Raw genomic sequence first — 16,741 nt, 5'->3', positions numbered from 1 at the left:
TACTTTATAAATACAACTTTTAACACTATATTAAGTAGGAAATGAGAACAATAATAGTGCTCTCTGAGCTCTTTGAAAGTGAGCTTTCAAAGTGTCTTATTCACCTTTATTTCCCCAGCACCTGCCACAGGCAAGAGGATATTTAAATATTGAAAAGAATATTTAATATTTGTGCCAGGGATATTTGAATTGAATTTATTTCTTAAGTTAGTAGAACACTTTCTCAAGTGTCATATGCTGTCCATTACAACCCCATGTCTCATTTATTTTATAACTGGAAGATTATATCTCTTAATCTCCTTTACTTATTCATCCACCCCTTATCTCCCTCCCCTCTGGCAACCATCAATTTTTTCCCTGCAGTTATGAATCTGTGCTTATTTGTTTGATTTGCTTTTTGGATTCCACATATAAGTGAAATCATACAGTATTTGTTTTTCTCTGACTGACTTATTTCACTTAGCATAATACCCTCAAGGTCCATCCATGTTGTCACAAATGACAAGATTTTGTTCTTTTTGATGGCTGAGTAATATTCTGTGTGTGTGTGCGTGTGTGTGTGTGTGTGTATGTGTATACACCACATCTTCTTTATCCATCCGGCTATCGATGGACACTGGGGTTGCTTCCATATCTTGGCTATTGTAAACATTACTGTGATGAACAAGGGGGTGCATACATCTTTTTGAGTTAGTGTTTTTGTTCTCTATGGATAAATACCTAAAAGTGAATTGCTGGATCATGTGAGAGTTCTACTTTTAATTTTTTAAGGAGCTTCCTTACTGTTTTCCAGAGTGGCTGCGCTAATTTACATTCCCATCAACAGTGCATGAGAGATCCTTTTTCTCCACATCCTCACCGACATTTGTCTCATATAATCTGAAAAAAAAAAAAAATCTGTGAGTTATTTTGAAAAGTAGGAGTAATTTTTTACCCGGTATCTGTTGGTGAATTAAAAGTACATCTATCCTTTGACATCAGTCCTCTCTCTTCAGTTGCAATATTAAATGCTCCTAGAGAACACGTGTTTTGGAGTGAGTCAGACTGCTGCTTCTTCGCTGTTTGAGTTGGAAACTTAACCATTACTTAACCCCTCCAAGCCTCAGTGTCCTTGTCTATAAAATGTCTTTGTTGTTGCTTGGATTGTTTTAGTCAATATTCAACCTAATGTTTGTAGCTTATAGCGCAATACCTGGCACGGGGCGGGGGGGCTATTATTATTTTCATTATTATGAAGCTACTCTCCCCAGTGAGATATGACATTTTCTACAATAAAATCAAGAACTACTGCTTGTCATTTCACTAAATCTAGACGAGTTACCATATACCTTTTTGGCTTGATAAAATATGGAATTTCAGAACTATCACAGAAAATTAAAAATGCTAACTGCCCCTCCCACCAAAGGCAAATCCCACCTGCACACCCCCCGCCCCACGCTGTGTGTTTCTGAGCATCCACTCAGCCAGACCCGCTGGGAGAAATAAAAGTCAGGACAAGGTCCCCATGCAGAGCTGAATGATTCACGTACAAACGCCCTCTCTGATTCATAACAAGGGAGGAAATCATCCTCTCATTCCCAGAAGCCTGCAGAGCCAGCCTCATTTGGCAGGGACTGTGGGGGCTCCCAGCTTCCGGGCATGAAGTTTGGCTGCATTCTGAATGCTTGGTGATGACCAAATTGATGAGGAATATAGCTGTGCAGCAGAGCTGACGACTCATGGAGGTACTGTGGGTAATTAGAGATTCATTACAATCCCATAGTTTGTATCATGGCTCGAGGTCAACACAGGGTCACTGCACATGGCAAACTTAGGGAGCTGTGTCTGGAAGGATGACGCCAGCTAGGAGAGGCTGGGAGAGCAAAGCGGACAGAGATGAGGAGCCGGGGGGCTGGAGTGCAGATACACAGCCAGCGACTGGCGACAGCCCGGATGTGGGGCAGTGGGCCCCGCGGGCTCTGGGGAAGGGAGCAAAACACAGGCAGCTGAACTGGCTTCCCCACCGCCATCCCTGCCATCTCCAATTAACCTTCTAAGCCAAGGGCTCCCAGAGACTGGCATGTCAAGGGCCAGTCCAATTTCAAAAAATAATTGGGGCCTGACATAGGGTAGCCAACTTTTTATTTTGCAGAGTAAGGACATGAAAACAAACAAAACAGTTGCCATTCACTATCACCATCACTTCACAAGAGAAAGGGGATTTTTACACTAAATAATGTAGGAAGGACATAATCTCAGGATAAATGACAGTCATGTAAATTTAATTAATTTAGCTCACCAAATTGTGGTTATTTTTCTCATTACCATGAAGACTTACGAAAATTCTCTTGCAGACTGGCTTTAGGTTTTCCCTCTAGATTTTCTACAAGGGCAAGACCTAGAGAAGGGTTTTGTAAAGAATATTCATGAGGAGAAAAATAACACTACAGACTTCATGAACTTTTTATGAAGAAAAACTTGATGAACATTTCTTTATGAAAAACTTTGTGAAGAAAAATGGCTTCCATTCCTTCTCTATACATTCATTTCATTCTCCAGCTAAAAAGAAAAAAAGAAAAGAAAAGAAAGGTAAAGAAAAGGCAAACTAACTTGTTAAATCATTTCGTTAGGATAGCATTCGAAGATCTGGTATAAAAATGTTTCAGTGGGGGGGTGCCTGGGTGGCTCAGTCGGTGGTTAAGCATCTGCCTTTGGCTCATGATCCCAGGAGCCCGCATAGGGGCTCCTTCCCCTCACCTTCCACTTGTGCAATCTCTCTCTCAAATAAATAAGTAAAATCTTAAAAAAAAAAAAAAAAGAAAAATGTTTCAATGGATTTAAATGGGATTTTTGAGCCTGTATTCATTCCTTCCAGGTGACATAGCAATGATAATGTAAGCCTGTAGAGCTCTTTCATTTGTAAAGGACTCTCACATTTATAATCTCATCTGAGTCTCCAAATTCTGTAGATAGTTACTATTGTGATATTACCCATTCTATGGATGAGGAAACTGAGGATAAAATTTGTCCAAGCTAACACATTTGATGAACTGTGGAGGTAGGATTTAAACCCTTGTCCTCTGCTTCCAAATTCTGTGCTTTCTTTACTCCATGCAAAGGAAGGCCATCCCTTGACATTTTGCCATGCTCAGGCTCTGTTATTCTCTGGAACAAGATTATTACACTTCGGGTAAATTTTATAAAGATCCAAAAATTCAACCAGAGTACACCTAAAATGAAAAGCTATGTTGTCAGCCCCAAGACACTCTAATTACAAAGAGGGGGTCATTGCAAACCTGCTATATTTAAAGCTACATTTCATTATCTCGAGTGGACTGCCTGCAGGATGGGACCACACAGAAAGAGAAAAGCAGAAAAGTTAGTGAACAAAGCAAACCCAAAAAGTGTCAGGGTCTCACTGTAGCCGATTTCCTGTTTATATCTTACATTTCTTTTTTTCCCTTTAAAGACATGTTTGTACCTCTGTCTGCCCCATCAAATTGACTGATTTAACATGTTGCCAATTTGTTCACATTCAGAGCTGGGAAATGACTCCTTGCTCTATTGCAGCCGTTTCTCTACAAAAGTGGTGGGTAGGGGTTTGTGGGGCAAGGGGACTGCAGTTTGGGTGAGAGACGGGTGGGATGTGTTCCTTGTGTGTGACCAGTTGGCTGAGGTAGCGTGTGTAATGTTGCCTCCCACTGGACACGCAGGCCCTCCCTGGGCACAAGGGACGGCCTCCCTCCAGCCACGTTTGATTCTCCCAGAGGTCTCTGGCATCATACTCACGTAGCTGGAGTTGAAACGCTGCTTGAATGCTGGGCCTGCCTTCAATTTTGTTTTCCCTTCGATCTTAATGCACAGTAACACCCAGAACTGGAAGAAAAGGAGGAATTCATGTTTTAGAGAAAGAAGGGCTTTGAGCATAGAGATTAAAATCAGGGATTCTCGTGTCTACATCCCTTTGAAACTGTGCAGGGCTTTGTGATTTGCTTCTACAGAACAGGTAGACCAGACTTCTAGGTAGGTTGTAACTAATAACTTTTTGAATTTTAAAATTCTTTGAAAATGAGGGGAATTGTTTAGCTTACAGGTTTTCTATCCTTACATGTAAGTGTGTCTCACTTGCTTGATTAATGGAGCCAAGATATTAGCTAATTAGCTGCTAACCCTAAGATTAAAAAGCCCTTCATGTAAATTCAAATAAGGTATCTGAGTTGATGGAATTGCACCAATGATAATTCCTTGCTTTTGAGACTCTATCGTGGTTATGTATGGTATCATCATTGGTGGCATTTGGATAAAGGTTATATGGAAAGTGTCTCTTCAGAGTCTTAAATTATTTCAAAATCAAAGTTACTAAAAACCCCCCACAAACTCTTTATATAGCTCTCTCCTGGAAAGCTAAGAAGTCTCTAAGAAATAAATAACATTAGTAGAAAAGTGATATACCCTGTATTCATATCCTCAGAATGCTGAGGGATTTTTTTTTTTTAATCTAGATAGTTCAAAATAATCATCTAAAAAATGTCTTTGCTTGGTCCTTCCATGTGTTTCATGAATAGCTGCTTATCCTTGTCGTGTGGCTGCAGACCAAAGGACCTCCATTTAGAGCTAAAAAAAGGAATGTTTCTATCTAAGAAAATTTTATAAAAGAGGTTTAGGGAATTAATAATAGTTACCATCCATCGTGGAAGGCACCAGCCTCTGGGCCCTCATATATATTATGTCCTTTAATCCGTACACTAACCCTGCAAGGTAGTCACTATTATTCCCCTTTTCCAGCTAAGAGACTGAGACTCACAGGAATTGAGTGACTTGAGCGAAGCCATCCAGCTCCGAGGGCCAGACCCTCCAGAACAAGTTCTCGAAGTGCCTATGCTGCTACGAAGGTTAGTTACCTGCAGGACTTTGATGAGAACGGTGTATATTTTCTCATTCATTCAGTGATTTTTTGACATATATTCTATTTTGCTGTACATGTTTAATCTGGAAATTTTATCTTTTAATCACTCATTGACTGAGTCATTCAACAAACATTCATGGAGTGCCTAGAATGTCCAGAACTGAAAGAACTGCAGAAGAATGCACCCGTCCTCACAGAGGTAGACAAATAGTTATATAAATATTTTAAAAATAGCAATAAGCCTCTGGAAGCAAAGTAAGGGGGTGAGGGACTGGAGAGTGGTGGGGTGGGGGTGAGAGATGAAGCTGCAGTTTCAGGTGTGGGAAGGGGAGGTGTCCGGGAAAGGCCTCCCGGGGGGGGGGGGGGTGGGGGTGGCGAGACAGCAGATGAGCAGAGACCTGATGCCCTGAGTGGCAGTGCCATGGGGACAAGGAATGGCAGGTGCACAGGTTGGGAGGAAGGAGGGGCGTGGAGATGCCTGGTGGGGCTGGAACTCAGCGAGCGGGGCCTGAGGTAGCCCGGCTAACCACTACAGGGTTTTGTAGCCTGTGGCAAAGAATTTGGGTTTTATTCTGACTGTGATAGGAAGCCACTGGAAAAAAAGACCTGGTCAAATTTACATTTGAAAAGAATCATTCCGGCTGCTGCCTGGGGAACTGTGTGTTAGGGAGCTGGAATAGAAGCAAAGGGACCGCTGGGGGCCAGTCAAGGGATCCTGGTAGCTTAGACGAAGGTAAGGGTTTCCGTCCATCCTGGCTCTACAGTCGATGGCTTTCTGACAGTAAACTCAAATAGTGAATGTCTTTTGGCTTAACAATGTAGGGATCCCAAACTGCCAAAGCTGTGGGCACAGAACAAATAACACATTTTGTATTCCGAGTGTCTCTGGGAAAGGAAGAAAAACATGACAGGCGAAAGGGAACAAAGGGTGTGTGTGTTTTGCCATTGTCTCTAAAAGTAGATAATGTGCATTTAGGGCCCTCCCCCTTTCAACTCGTCTTAGTGCTTATTTCTGCCCCACTAATTTTTACATAATCACATGTGGCCTCTCTGTGCAACTTCCTTTAAGGAGATGGATCTCTTCTTTCCAAGAATACTAGAAGCTCCTAAGGGCAGTTACTGTGTTGACATAACTCTTATATTCAGTGACTAGCATCTTAGGGTAACACAGCGAGTGTGAAGAATGTGTACTTTTAGAATGAATTCATGTTTAGGTAATTGAATGCATGCAATTGAAGCGTGACATTTATTTATTAAAGTTGAGGGTTAGAAAATACTTTGGCTTTATTGGATGTCTCCTACCTCTACTACATCCTTTCCAAAGGACATTCCATGGACCACTGTTGCACAGGATGTTCAGAGGTGGGCATTGATGGGAAGAGGTGCTCAGGGTTTTGTGGTCAGCTAGTTTGGAGTATCTATGAGACAACTGAAATTACATGTTTCTTCACTGCAGGGCTCCACAGTGGTTTTACTATGCTAATGTCTATTGCGAATATCCAAGGAGTGACATAATTTGTAGCCTTTCCCTAACTTATTTAACCACGGAACTCTTTTTTCTTGGAACTGTTCTACAGAGCATCACCTTGGACTAGAGTAATGAAAACATACACTACGCTTTACAAAAGATTTCAGTGGAAATCTTGATAGGTAATAAAGTGGGTAGGCTTTTCTTCTGACTCTGTTATAAAGACCAAAGCATGTAGCAAAGAAGAACAATGAGCAAAGGATGCAATTGTCTTTTGAAACTGACCATCAGAAAGACAGTGTTGAAACATACTTTCTACCTTAATCTTAGCAAAATGTTGACCGAGTTTATCATCCTGGTGTGAAATACAGAATTCACTCAATTTGCTGTTTTATATCCAAATCTACTGTTAAGGACTCAATTAATTTCTTGGAACCTAAAAGACTAATCCATTTGCCAATCATTTTCTTCAGCTATAAAACTTAGCCAAAACCAGTACCAAAGTTTGTTGCTGGACATGATTTCTGCGTAGCCACAGTTGTAGTCTACGGTACTTTATTTTCACAGTCTCACCTGGGCCTGCAAATACTGACTCTGCCCCAGTTCTGCTTGCCTTCCATAATGGTGAAACCAAGAAGTGGCTGTGAGCAGACTACACCAGCAAGAAGTGGCTGCGGGAGTCTGGGTGGGCCCTCTTGACGTTAGTCCACGAGTATCATTCTGGGCACAGTCAGGCGCCAAGGCCCACAGCAGTTATGAGAATGATCTGGTTAAGGAGTCAAAGGCAACACAAGCAGAGCATTTAGAGACTGGTAAGATGATAATCAGAGTGGTACTGATCACATATTGTAACTGAAAGATCCTATTGCATTTAACTGAGACAGTGCCCACCTTTCTTCCATTAGCATCTGTCAAAGCCGGGTTGAGAATGGCAACTGAAAAACGGCAACTAAATCATTACATGCTGAAAGACTCGAGAAACCCTATGGAAGCGGGCATTGCCTCCCAAGGAGCCAAGAGGCAGACATTTTACATCACAGGGCATCTTTTAGCACGGATACCAGATCTTACTCCCAAAGCAGCCCTTCTACTCAGAGATGAGATCTTAAGAATTGTGGCTCATTGTTTATTCAGTTAATTTTAGTGTGTATTATCTGGGAGAATATTAACTAAGCTAGATTTCTTTTCAACTTTACAGCAGTAACTTATAATCTATTAATAATGTATTTTGATTTCTTTTTTTTCTTTTCTTTCTTTTTTTTAATGATTTATTTTAGAGAGAGAGAATGAGAGAAAAGGAGCACAAGTGATAGGGAGGGCAGAGGGGAGAGGGAGAAGCAGACTCCCTGCTGAGCAGGGAGCCTGACGTGAGCCTGGCTCGTGGCTCGATCCCAGGACCCTGGGATCATGACCTGAGCCAAAGCAGATGCTTCCTCCACTGAGCCACCCAGGTGCCGCAAGTTTTTTTTGTTTTCTTCTTTCAGTTTAGCGCTTTTATACCTCTCAGGCAATGGAATTTATGTGTGCTCTCTTAAGGAGGAAAAAGCAGTTGATATTTGCTCCCTTTTAAAAAAGAGAGAAACCCAGATGCCAAAGGACAGAGACTGTGGAAGCTCTTCTGAGATCCATCCCAGGCTTTGTGGGCTGTAGTCCACTTCTTATGTTGAATTACAATATACTTGTTATGTCCTCATTTGGCAAGATACAGTGTGTCAATGGTACCACCTCCTTTGAGGTACCTTTCTGAGTTGCCACTGCCTGGGGTGAAGTCCAGCAGTCTCTTCTTAGCCCGTGTGGCTAAGAAGGCCTCTGCCTACCAGGTGTCCCATGCACTGTTGCCTTGGCCTGGAAAAATCTCCAGCTCCTCATTCCCTACTGTCTCCTTGTGACTCCTTCCCTCTCCTTTGGGCCTTCCCTGGGGGTCTTCTCTGACACCACTTGCACCCCTTAATTCTACCTCCCATTCCTCACCTACCTCTTGTGTGCACACACACATGGATAAGTATTTCTTAGCAATACGTTGTTTAACATGTATCCTCCCACCAGTCCCTAAGCTTCTTAAAGCAGGTGCCCCAACTCCCTTATTCATTGTTGCGTCCTTGTAATATCACAGTGCCAGGAAAATATTTGCTCAATTAAGGAATAAATTAATGAATACAGAGAAACTCTATGATACTTACAATGTCCGTAAGTTGTGACTTTCCTGATAGCTCTACTACAGGATTTTTTCCTACCTTAGTCAAAAGTTAATGGTACTAAAATTTCAAAAAAAATAAAATAAAATTTATAAGTTTCAGTTAGGCTTCCCACAGAGTCCAAGGCCTTAGGTCTGAAAAGAATGTAGTCTGTAGAAGAATTCTTAGAAAAGCCCGAGGTCCTCCTCTTGGTAGCAAACATTCTCTGCAAGCTCCTTGAGAGGAGTTGTGTACATCTTAGGTCTTATGGACATAGAAATATAAATAGCACGTCCTGGGCATCTGAAGATTTAACATTCGCCATTTCAGTTTGTCAGCATAGGATACGTAGTATTTTGCAATTTTTTCCCGAGGCACAAAATTTAATCAAGTGATCTGTGCATCTGGGCTGTGAAAGTGAATCATTAGTGTGCTTTTTAACTCATTATTTAATATAGTAACTCTTAAGAATTAAAAGTAAACTTTGCTTATTTGTGTAACAACACCCAATGAATGAGGACTAAGCTTAGTGACAATTGAGAAGGGAATAAATTTGTGGTGTGAAGATGTGAACAGAAAATAATCCACGGAACATCCAGGATCATGCAAAAACATTTCCATTTTCTCTAGTTTGGGATTATTAGGGACTTGAGGGGTACACTTCATAAATGTCAAGGGTCTCACATACACATTTGATGCTTCAGAACAGTATAACTGTCATTCCAGAATAGAATTGTTGCCACTAACTATAAAATAACCCATCAGAACATTTTCCTGTGCTTGAAAAATAGACTAAAATACATATTAAATACACTTAAAAATACATTGATAACAAACTATTTTTTTGTGGAAAGACCAGAAAACTTTTTGAATGCTCTGAAAAAACATTAGCCACCTTGACCATCTTAACTTTGTCTTGGCTGGGAGCGGACTAGAATGATTGTTGCAGTGTACCATTGTCCAGTTCTTCTTGAATATTTTTTTTCCCTCCTTCTCTAACTCTGCCCTCCACCCTTCTCCTTGCAGAGCTAGTACCTCTGGATGTTGCTGTGTCATGGGAAAGGACATAGTCTTGCTTTTGGTGATTTAAATGCAGGGTCAGTTTCATTGACATGTCATACAGAATCTCCCACTCCAGGGGCCAATGTTTGGTTTAACGCTTTTCTGTTGCTGTCTTTAAATCCTTAGTAGCTTTATCTTTGAACTTGTGTTTTCTAAGTTGAGTCCAAAGGAGCAACGGAGCATGAGCTTGAGCAAAGGAAGTACACACACATGCCTGCCGCCATTTCTCGCCTAACTCCTTCATGTGTAGTAGTCATGATACCCCATAAGCACAGGATTCTGGTGGACCTGTGATGTGGGACTTCAGAGAGACTGGAACTGAATACAGAACTTTCTTCTAATGCAGAAACAAAGCAACGGCATTCTAAGAACCAAGAAAGACCGAGGAACCCATCAAATCCTCCTTACTTGTGTTATTTCCTCGTATTAGCCACCCACGTATGCTGAAAACGATGACACAGAAGGAAAGGGAAAGATAGGGCAGCCCATGGTTCATTCTTTTCTTACTCAACAGTAAACCAAAGTTGGAAAGTATTGGTAGAATATGAACGTAAAAGAAATGAAATAAAAACTATTGAGTTTGTTTTAAGCAGTGTTTCTACTCTCTAGTAAGAACCGAAGATGTAGGCATGGATGAGCTATGAAAAATGAGTTGTGTAATATCAATGATTCTGCATTTCAGTTAAATGCTCTTTATAAAACTGGTATTGCACCCATATAAAGATGAATGGCAAAATTCATGCTAATAATTTAATTTTAAAATTTTGTTCTTTACTTGGAAAGACAGGAAATAGCAGTAAGAACACCATGGCAAGTGGAGGAGATGGCAGACAAAAATGAAAAAAAAATTGTTTTAATGCCTTTAAAGGTGCATTTTTCTTGCTTTTTAAACAAGGGGCCCCAGATTTTCATTCTGCGTTGGGTCCTGCAAATGTGCAGCCAGTTCCGGGCACTAGATCTCCGCTGACAGGCGCTAGGACTGCCAGAGCCTCTGACCCCCACTCCCCTCCCCAGGCCCTCTTCCCTAGACAGAAAGCATTGTAAAGGAGCCGGGAGTTGCTCAGATTTGCCTGACCCATGTGGGGGAAGAAGAGTTTAGTTCAGCCGGGGAGTTCAGGTGTAGCCAGGGCAGTAGTTTAAAAATTCCCAAACACTCTGCTATTTAGCAAGTAGTGCTACTACTCATTACGCTGATTCTTTGCATGAAACTGCTGACACCTTGGAAACTGCCTAATGATACAGAAAATCCTATTTTTTCTGTGTGGAATGCCACTGGGCAAGTGGGTACTACTTATAGATGTATAAATATTGTGCATATTAGCATGAGGAGTCACTTACAAGTCAATAAGCTTTCTGAACTGTGGAAGAACAGAAGAGGAAAAAAATCACAGAGAAACGAATAATTTCATAGGATTTTGTTTGATTATTTCTTAACCTTGGTAAGGCGAACCATTTCTATGAGGGTGACTTTAATTTTATTTTGAAGGTAATACAAAGGCAACGTTAAATTAGTTTTCCATTTTACCATTTAGCCTTGAAAGAAAAAAATATATATTTGCTTTCATTTTAGAATCCTGGGTGGAACAACAGAAGATTTTGAAACATGGCAAAGCGAGTGTTCATTGTTGCCTCTTTAATCCTTCTTTCGCACTTCTTTCTTTGAGTCTGCGCCATTCTGATTTGCCTTTAATTTTTTTCATACAGCTACCCTAGGAGGATATTTGCAAAGCCATTAATAAGCAGAAGTGTACCACCCACAATTACTACTTGTTAGCATTAGAGGTCAAGGCATGGCTTTCCACAGCTATGGGTTGACCCTATGGGACAAGTCTTCTGTTTCCCATTCCAATTCCAGAAGTTAGAAGATTTTTGCTTTTGCTTGGTTCTTATTCTCATTACCTGTATTCACCACCGCATCAGCACGGTCTATGGAAAGGCATACCTGGGGACCTTGTGGTCTCAGAAAATTGTGCTGAATCTATTCATGTAGCTTGTGAGGGTAAAGAATCGGCCTCTTGGGGCCTCCACTTCTCACTCCCAACCGAGGCGAAGTCCTAGCCAATGGAGTTGTCATAGAGATGGGATGAGATAATAGATGCAGAGTTGGGGAGCTGGCACACGGAAATGCTCCCTGATTCTTTTTTGGCCTCCTTTTCCCTTCCATATAAAACTTTACACACTCTTAAAAGTCAGCTTTTTAAAATTGTTTAAAAAAGAGTAGGGATGCCTGGGTGGCTCAGTTGATTAAGTGTTTGCCTTCAGCTCAGGTCATGATCCCAGGGTCCTGGGATCGAGTACCCCTTTGGGCTCCCTGCTCAGTGGGGAGCCTGTTTCTCTCTTTGCCTGCCACTCCCCCTGTTTGTGCTCTCTCCCTCTTTCTCTCTCTCTCTCTCTGTTCTGATCAATCAATCAATCAATCTTTGGAAAAAAAAGTAAAGTTTTTGCTATATGTAAAAATTTCAAAAACGTGTACAGGTATGTCCACTAGGAAAAGTGTAACTCCTCCTTCTCACTCTGCTTCCAAACCCCCAGGCCTATTTTCTAGGGAGCCAGAGAGCATCTTTCTGCAGATTCTCCTCCCATTCTCCATAGGAGGATCTATGCAGATAGTTTGCTACCCAGTATTTATAATCACAAATGAGGCGGTGCTGTACCTGGCCACATGCAGTTAGTCCCTGCCTCTTCTCACAGTCACCTGCGGTTCATGGTCCTTATTATTTTTAACTGGAATTCCATCTTGTGGATGCCCCACAATTTATTTTTAATGGACTTTTGGGTTGTTTCCAGTTTTGTGTGATCCCAAACACTGCAGCACTGAGCATCCTTATGTGCACACCCATATCTATCTGGGTAAGTGCTCATGTAAGGTACACTCCCAGAAGTATAGTTGGTGGGTTGAAGGGCATATTCAGTTTTACTTTGAATCTTTCCTACGTGTCCCTCTCCAACTCCAGCTCCATCACAGATCTCCTTATCCCCTCTGTCAAAAAAATCTAAATTATTTACAGTAATAATCTGATACAATAGTAATATCAATAATATCCTCCTACCTCTCCCTTCTTAGAGTTGTTGTGAAGAACAAATGCATTTGGCGAAAAGCCTAACTTAGCTTTAATATACGTATGTGGAATTTGGTATAATTTAAATTGTAATAAGTCAGGATATGTGGTAATACATTTTACCACTTACAATCAAATGAACGACCTTGACCCTCTTAGGAGTTTGGAGAGACTAAACCACCAGGGGAGGTTTTTTTTGGAAGACTAAGGTATTGTCTTGAAATGGAATGCCACACGTGTAGACATCTACTCTGTGAGTGCTAATCCTAAACTACAAACCCTCTCTAGGGTCCTTTTCATTGAAAGCACGCTGGATCTTACATACCAAACGTAAAGTAACACGGATGAGGTGCTCCCCCAATGGGGCCTTCTCCAGCCTTATGTAACTCGGTTACAAAGGGACACACTCATGCTTTTCTCAAAGTTGGTGAACTTCCCTAAGTGGTTTTAGAAGCTCGTATTACAAACAGCTTCCTAATTGTCTTTGAAAACCACCCTTCCTATGAGTGGTGAGTTATTGCTGATTGAGTCTTATCCTTGGGTTTTACTGTGTCCTTGCTGACAAGTCCTGGATCCAAGGAAAATACAGAGAAATGCTCTGAAAGCAAACCTGTTCCTTTCCATTAGAAAACACCATTATTCTGTGGCTGCCATAGACTCAGGGAAACAATGCGATCCTTTCATCCCTCTATTTCTCTAACAGTCCTCATTGTATCTGCCCTGTCTGTTGGGTTGGGTTCCACCATGCAGGAAGTGACATGGCACAGTGAGCTTAAGAATATTCCTTATTTTTGTTCAGTTGGATAATACCATGTGTCTAACTCCAAAGCAAGAGGGAAGTAATGGTAACTCACATCACAGTGAAGATGGTTCACTAATCTGATTAGCTCATCTGAACAAACTTTTGCAATTGAAGCAATGTCACAAATCTCAACTGTGTGCCTTCAAGTCAAATTTTTCTATAAGGGCCTTTTTAGGGTAATTATAAAATAAATCGGTAGAGATTGTCATCCCTCTTTTCCCAGAATATTTTGGTCTCCTTTATAAATAAAAACGTTTCCAAGGTCACATAGTTAGGTCAAGCTCAAATCTGTCAGACTCCAAAATTAAGTTTTCTATCAAACTAGGTCATCTGCCAGATAAAAGGGGTGCCTGCCTTCTGTGTAAAGGTCTAATTTTTTATGTTTAAATGCTGCCCCCAAAGCAAACATTTTCTTCACAAATTGGCCATCTCAAGAAAAGAGTCCTTTTTTTTTTTACTTCTCAATAACATCTAGAAATTATATTAAATCGCTGTCTATTTATTAATTATCATATCAGATGAAAATAGCTAAGAAGATTTTTAGCAAACTTGAAGACTGTGTTTGGAATTATCTGACTTGATTCACAGGGTAATGGTATATATGAAATTTACTTTGGGGGGGGGCTCCCAAAAGATATAGGCAGTGATTATCTGGATTAACTGAAACTGGGGCACCCAGGGAAAGCCTATGTGACTGCCAGCTGGCAGAGACTAAGGACAGAGGAAACACAGAGGACAAAGAAAAGAGAGCAGGTGTCCTATAGCAGCACCAGTCCAGAAGTCACAAAGGAGCACTCCCCCACGCAAGTGTGGCTGGTAGCTGAACTGCTTCTCACATGGGCAGCTCTGTGTATTGTGGTCTGGGTGAGTTGCAGCTGGGATTTATTTACTTAAGGATAGTTAGTGATTCTATAATATCTTGCATTATTTTATCAGCAACACTCTAGGTTCTCTCTAGTTGCAAAACTTGGCTTTCCTATCTGAGGGTTTACTGGCCATTCCCTTAAACTTCTCTGATTCTTCTAATTATTAAGAGAATGGATAGAAATAGGCTAAAACAGCAGCAGGCATCATGCATGGCCATGCATTAGGTAAGGTATTCATGGTTAAAAGTCAGGGTGACTGTGTCCCACTCCAAGAAAGTCTCCCACTTAAATCCGTTGTCTGTGCCTAATTATGAATGGCACCCACTTTCTCCTTCAGAGGTTTGCTCAATAAATGATATGGTCACCCGAACCATAGTTGATATGCAGAACTTGAGTTGAGGGCTGAGAGGTCGTCCAGGCCTCCAAGTGTCCTGAGCTTCAGTGGCACTCTAGCTCCTGACTGCAGCCTCTCCATGAGGAGCTGCTCACTATGTGTTATGACAGAGGCCCCTCCTCACAGCAGAACAAGCCAGTTAGAGAGCAACTTGTGATTCCTGCGAGAACAGGCAGAATTTCTCCATCTTGAAGGCTCACACTTCCTTGGCCGTGGCTGGTTCCTGAAAAGTCTTGAGTTTCCCACTATAGCCAACAGGGTGGGTGGGGCTCATTCTCTGGGAAACACGGTATCCTCTTCATCTCACTACTCTCTCAAGCCTGCTATTGTTGCTCATGGTTCTAGATAAAACCCTCTCGTTATCCAAGGCTTCTGACATTAGAGCCAACTCTGCATGTCCTCTTCTCTACCTAGGCTTGCACGCTCCTGCCCTCAGACTTACCTGTCTTCCAATGAGATGGTTAGTCAGTCCATTAAGGGCAGACACCACTTATCTGAATCCTTTGTATCCCCAGCATCCTGCACTTCGGGGATGCTCGGTAATTGCTTATTGATGATGCCAGTTTTTACAGACAAACTATCCCCCAGTTTCTAGTGCTGATAAAATGCCTACAAAATGGCATTCCTTATTTTGCCAAAAGTTTACACATTCTGTACATCTTTCTTCTTTATTATACTTTAGTATAAAATGAATCAATACAAAGATTTTTTTTAAAGTGTGAAACATTCTGAAAGCTTGTAAACAAGGGAAGCTAATATGAAAACATTTATAAATAATTTGAAAATTGTTTTTATCTTGATTAGACTGAAGACAGGGTGGTGTCTTTAGGAGGGCCACTGGCATAATGTATAGATGTTACTCAGAAAGGGAAGGAGGACTGAGAAAAGAATCTTCTCCCTTTAACACTGAGTGGCTTTGTCTGCCATCTTGGCTAATTGCCACCTTGGAGTGCCCTCAGAGTCCTGAGGAGATGAGACCCAGGATAAATACTTGCTTGTTAGTTCCTTGGGGCCAAGGTCTGATCGTTTATTATTTGTCTCTGTAGTAACTGAAATGTGGCAGGTGTTCGATAATCTTTCCTTAAACAGGATGGTGGCAAGAAAGATCCCTAGTTTTAGGCACAGTCTGGGGATTATGAGTGCTAGAGGAGGCATTACAAATGGGTTCTCTAGGAGTACTTAACTAGTTTAGCTTGGAACCAGCCCCATGGCTATAACATCCTGGAAGACAAGGCCTTAACCAGAGACTAGTTCTTATTCAGAGCACAGCAAGATTTTTATTTAACTGTGGTATGTAGATCCCTTGGGACCTGACACCTGTTGGCCTTGTTCCCTAACACATCCTTATCTAAGAGACTTTGTCGCAGAAATACCAGGCCGACTGTCTTGTTGTTCTCTTTGCCTCATTACATTTCCCCACCTAGAAAACACTTCTTCAAGGCTCAGCCCAGGCACTGAGAATTCCATCATCAACCCAACCTCCTCTATGTTCCCATATCAACTTGGGCATAACTTATGTCATTTTATTGGAATTGCTTATTTGCTTTTTATCTTCCCTCAAATAGTAAGCTCTGTAAGTCAAGAACCTTGTGAGCTTCACCCTGGTGCCCCCAAAACCCAACAGAGTTTTGGGCATAATTGAGGTGTTCAATGAAAGTTTGTGCAACTGAACTGAGCCTATCTACCTACTGGTGAACATCACTCTGTATTAAAACTGTATGGATGAGGGGTTAAATATTACTATGAATTCGGTGCCTTCTATCTTATCTTCTTTAAAAAGCTAGAGGCTAAATTTAGACAGTCCCTTGCCAGTGTATTTATTTGTAACTAGATTGAGGATTTTCAGGGAAAGAAAAAGAAAAGTTGACCTATGAGTTTGTTCTTTTCACCCAAAATAATCTTCTGGGCGGATGACACCTTAGAGCCGAGATCAAAGATAATTGTGCCTCTCTTAGAAACCCCCAGGTTATTTTTAAGTAAAACAAAATGGGATGATTATAAAAGATTATGTTTGGAAATATAATTATTTCC

The sequence above is a fragment of the Mirounga leonina genome, unplaced genomic scaffold, assembly GCF_011800145.1.
Source record: "Mirounga leonina isolate KUSES-001 unplaced genomic scaffold, KU_Mleo_1.0 Mir_115, whole genome shotgun sequence".
NCBI classification, from domain to species: Eukaryota; Metazoa; Chordata; class Mammalia; order Carnivora; family Phocidae; genus Mirounga; species Mirounga leonina.
The sequence above is the reverse complement of the archived record's forward strand: the minus strand, read 5'-3'. Positions refer to the sequence as shown.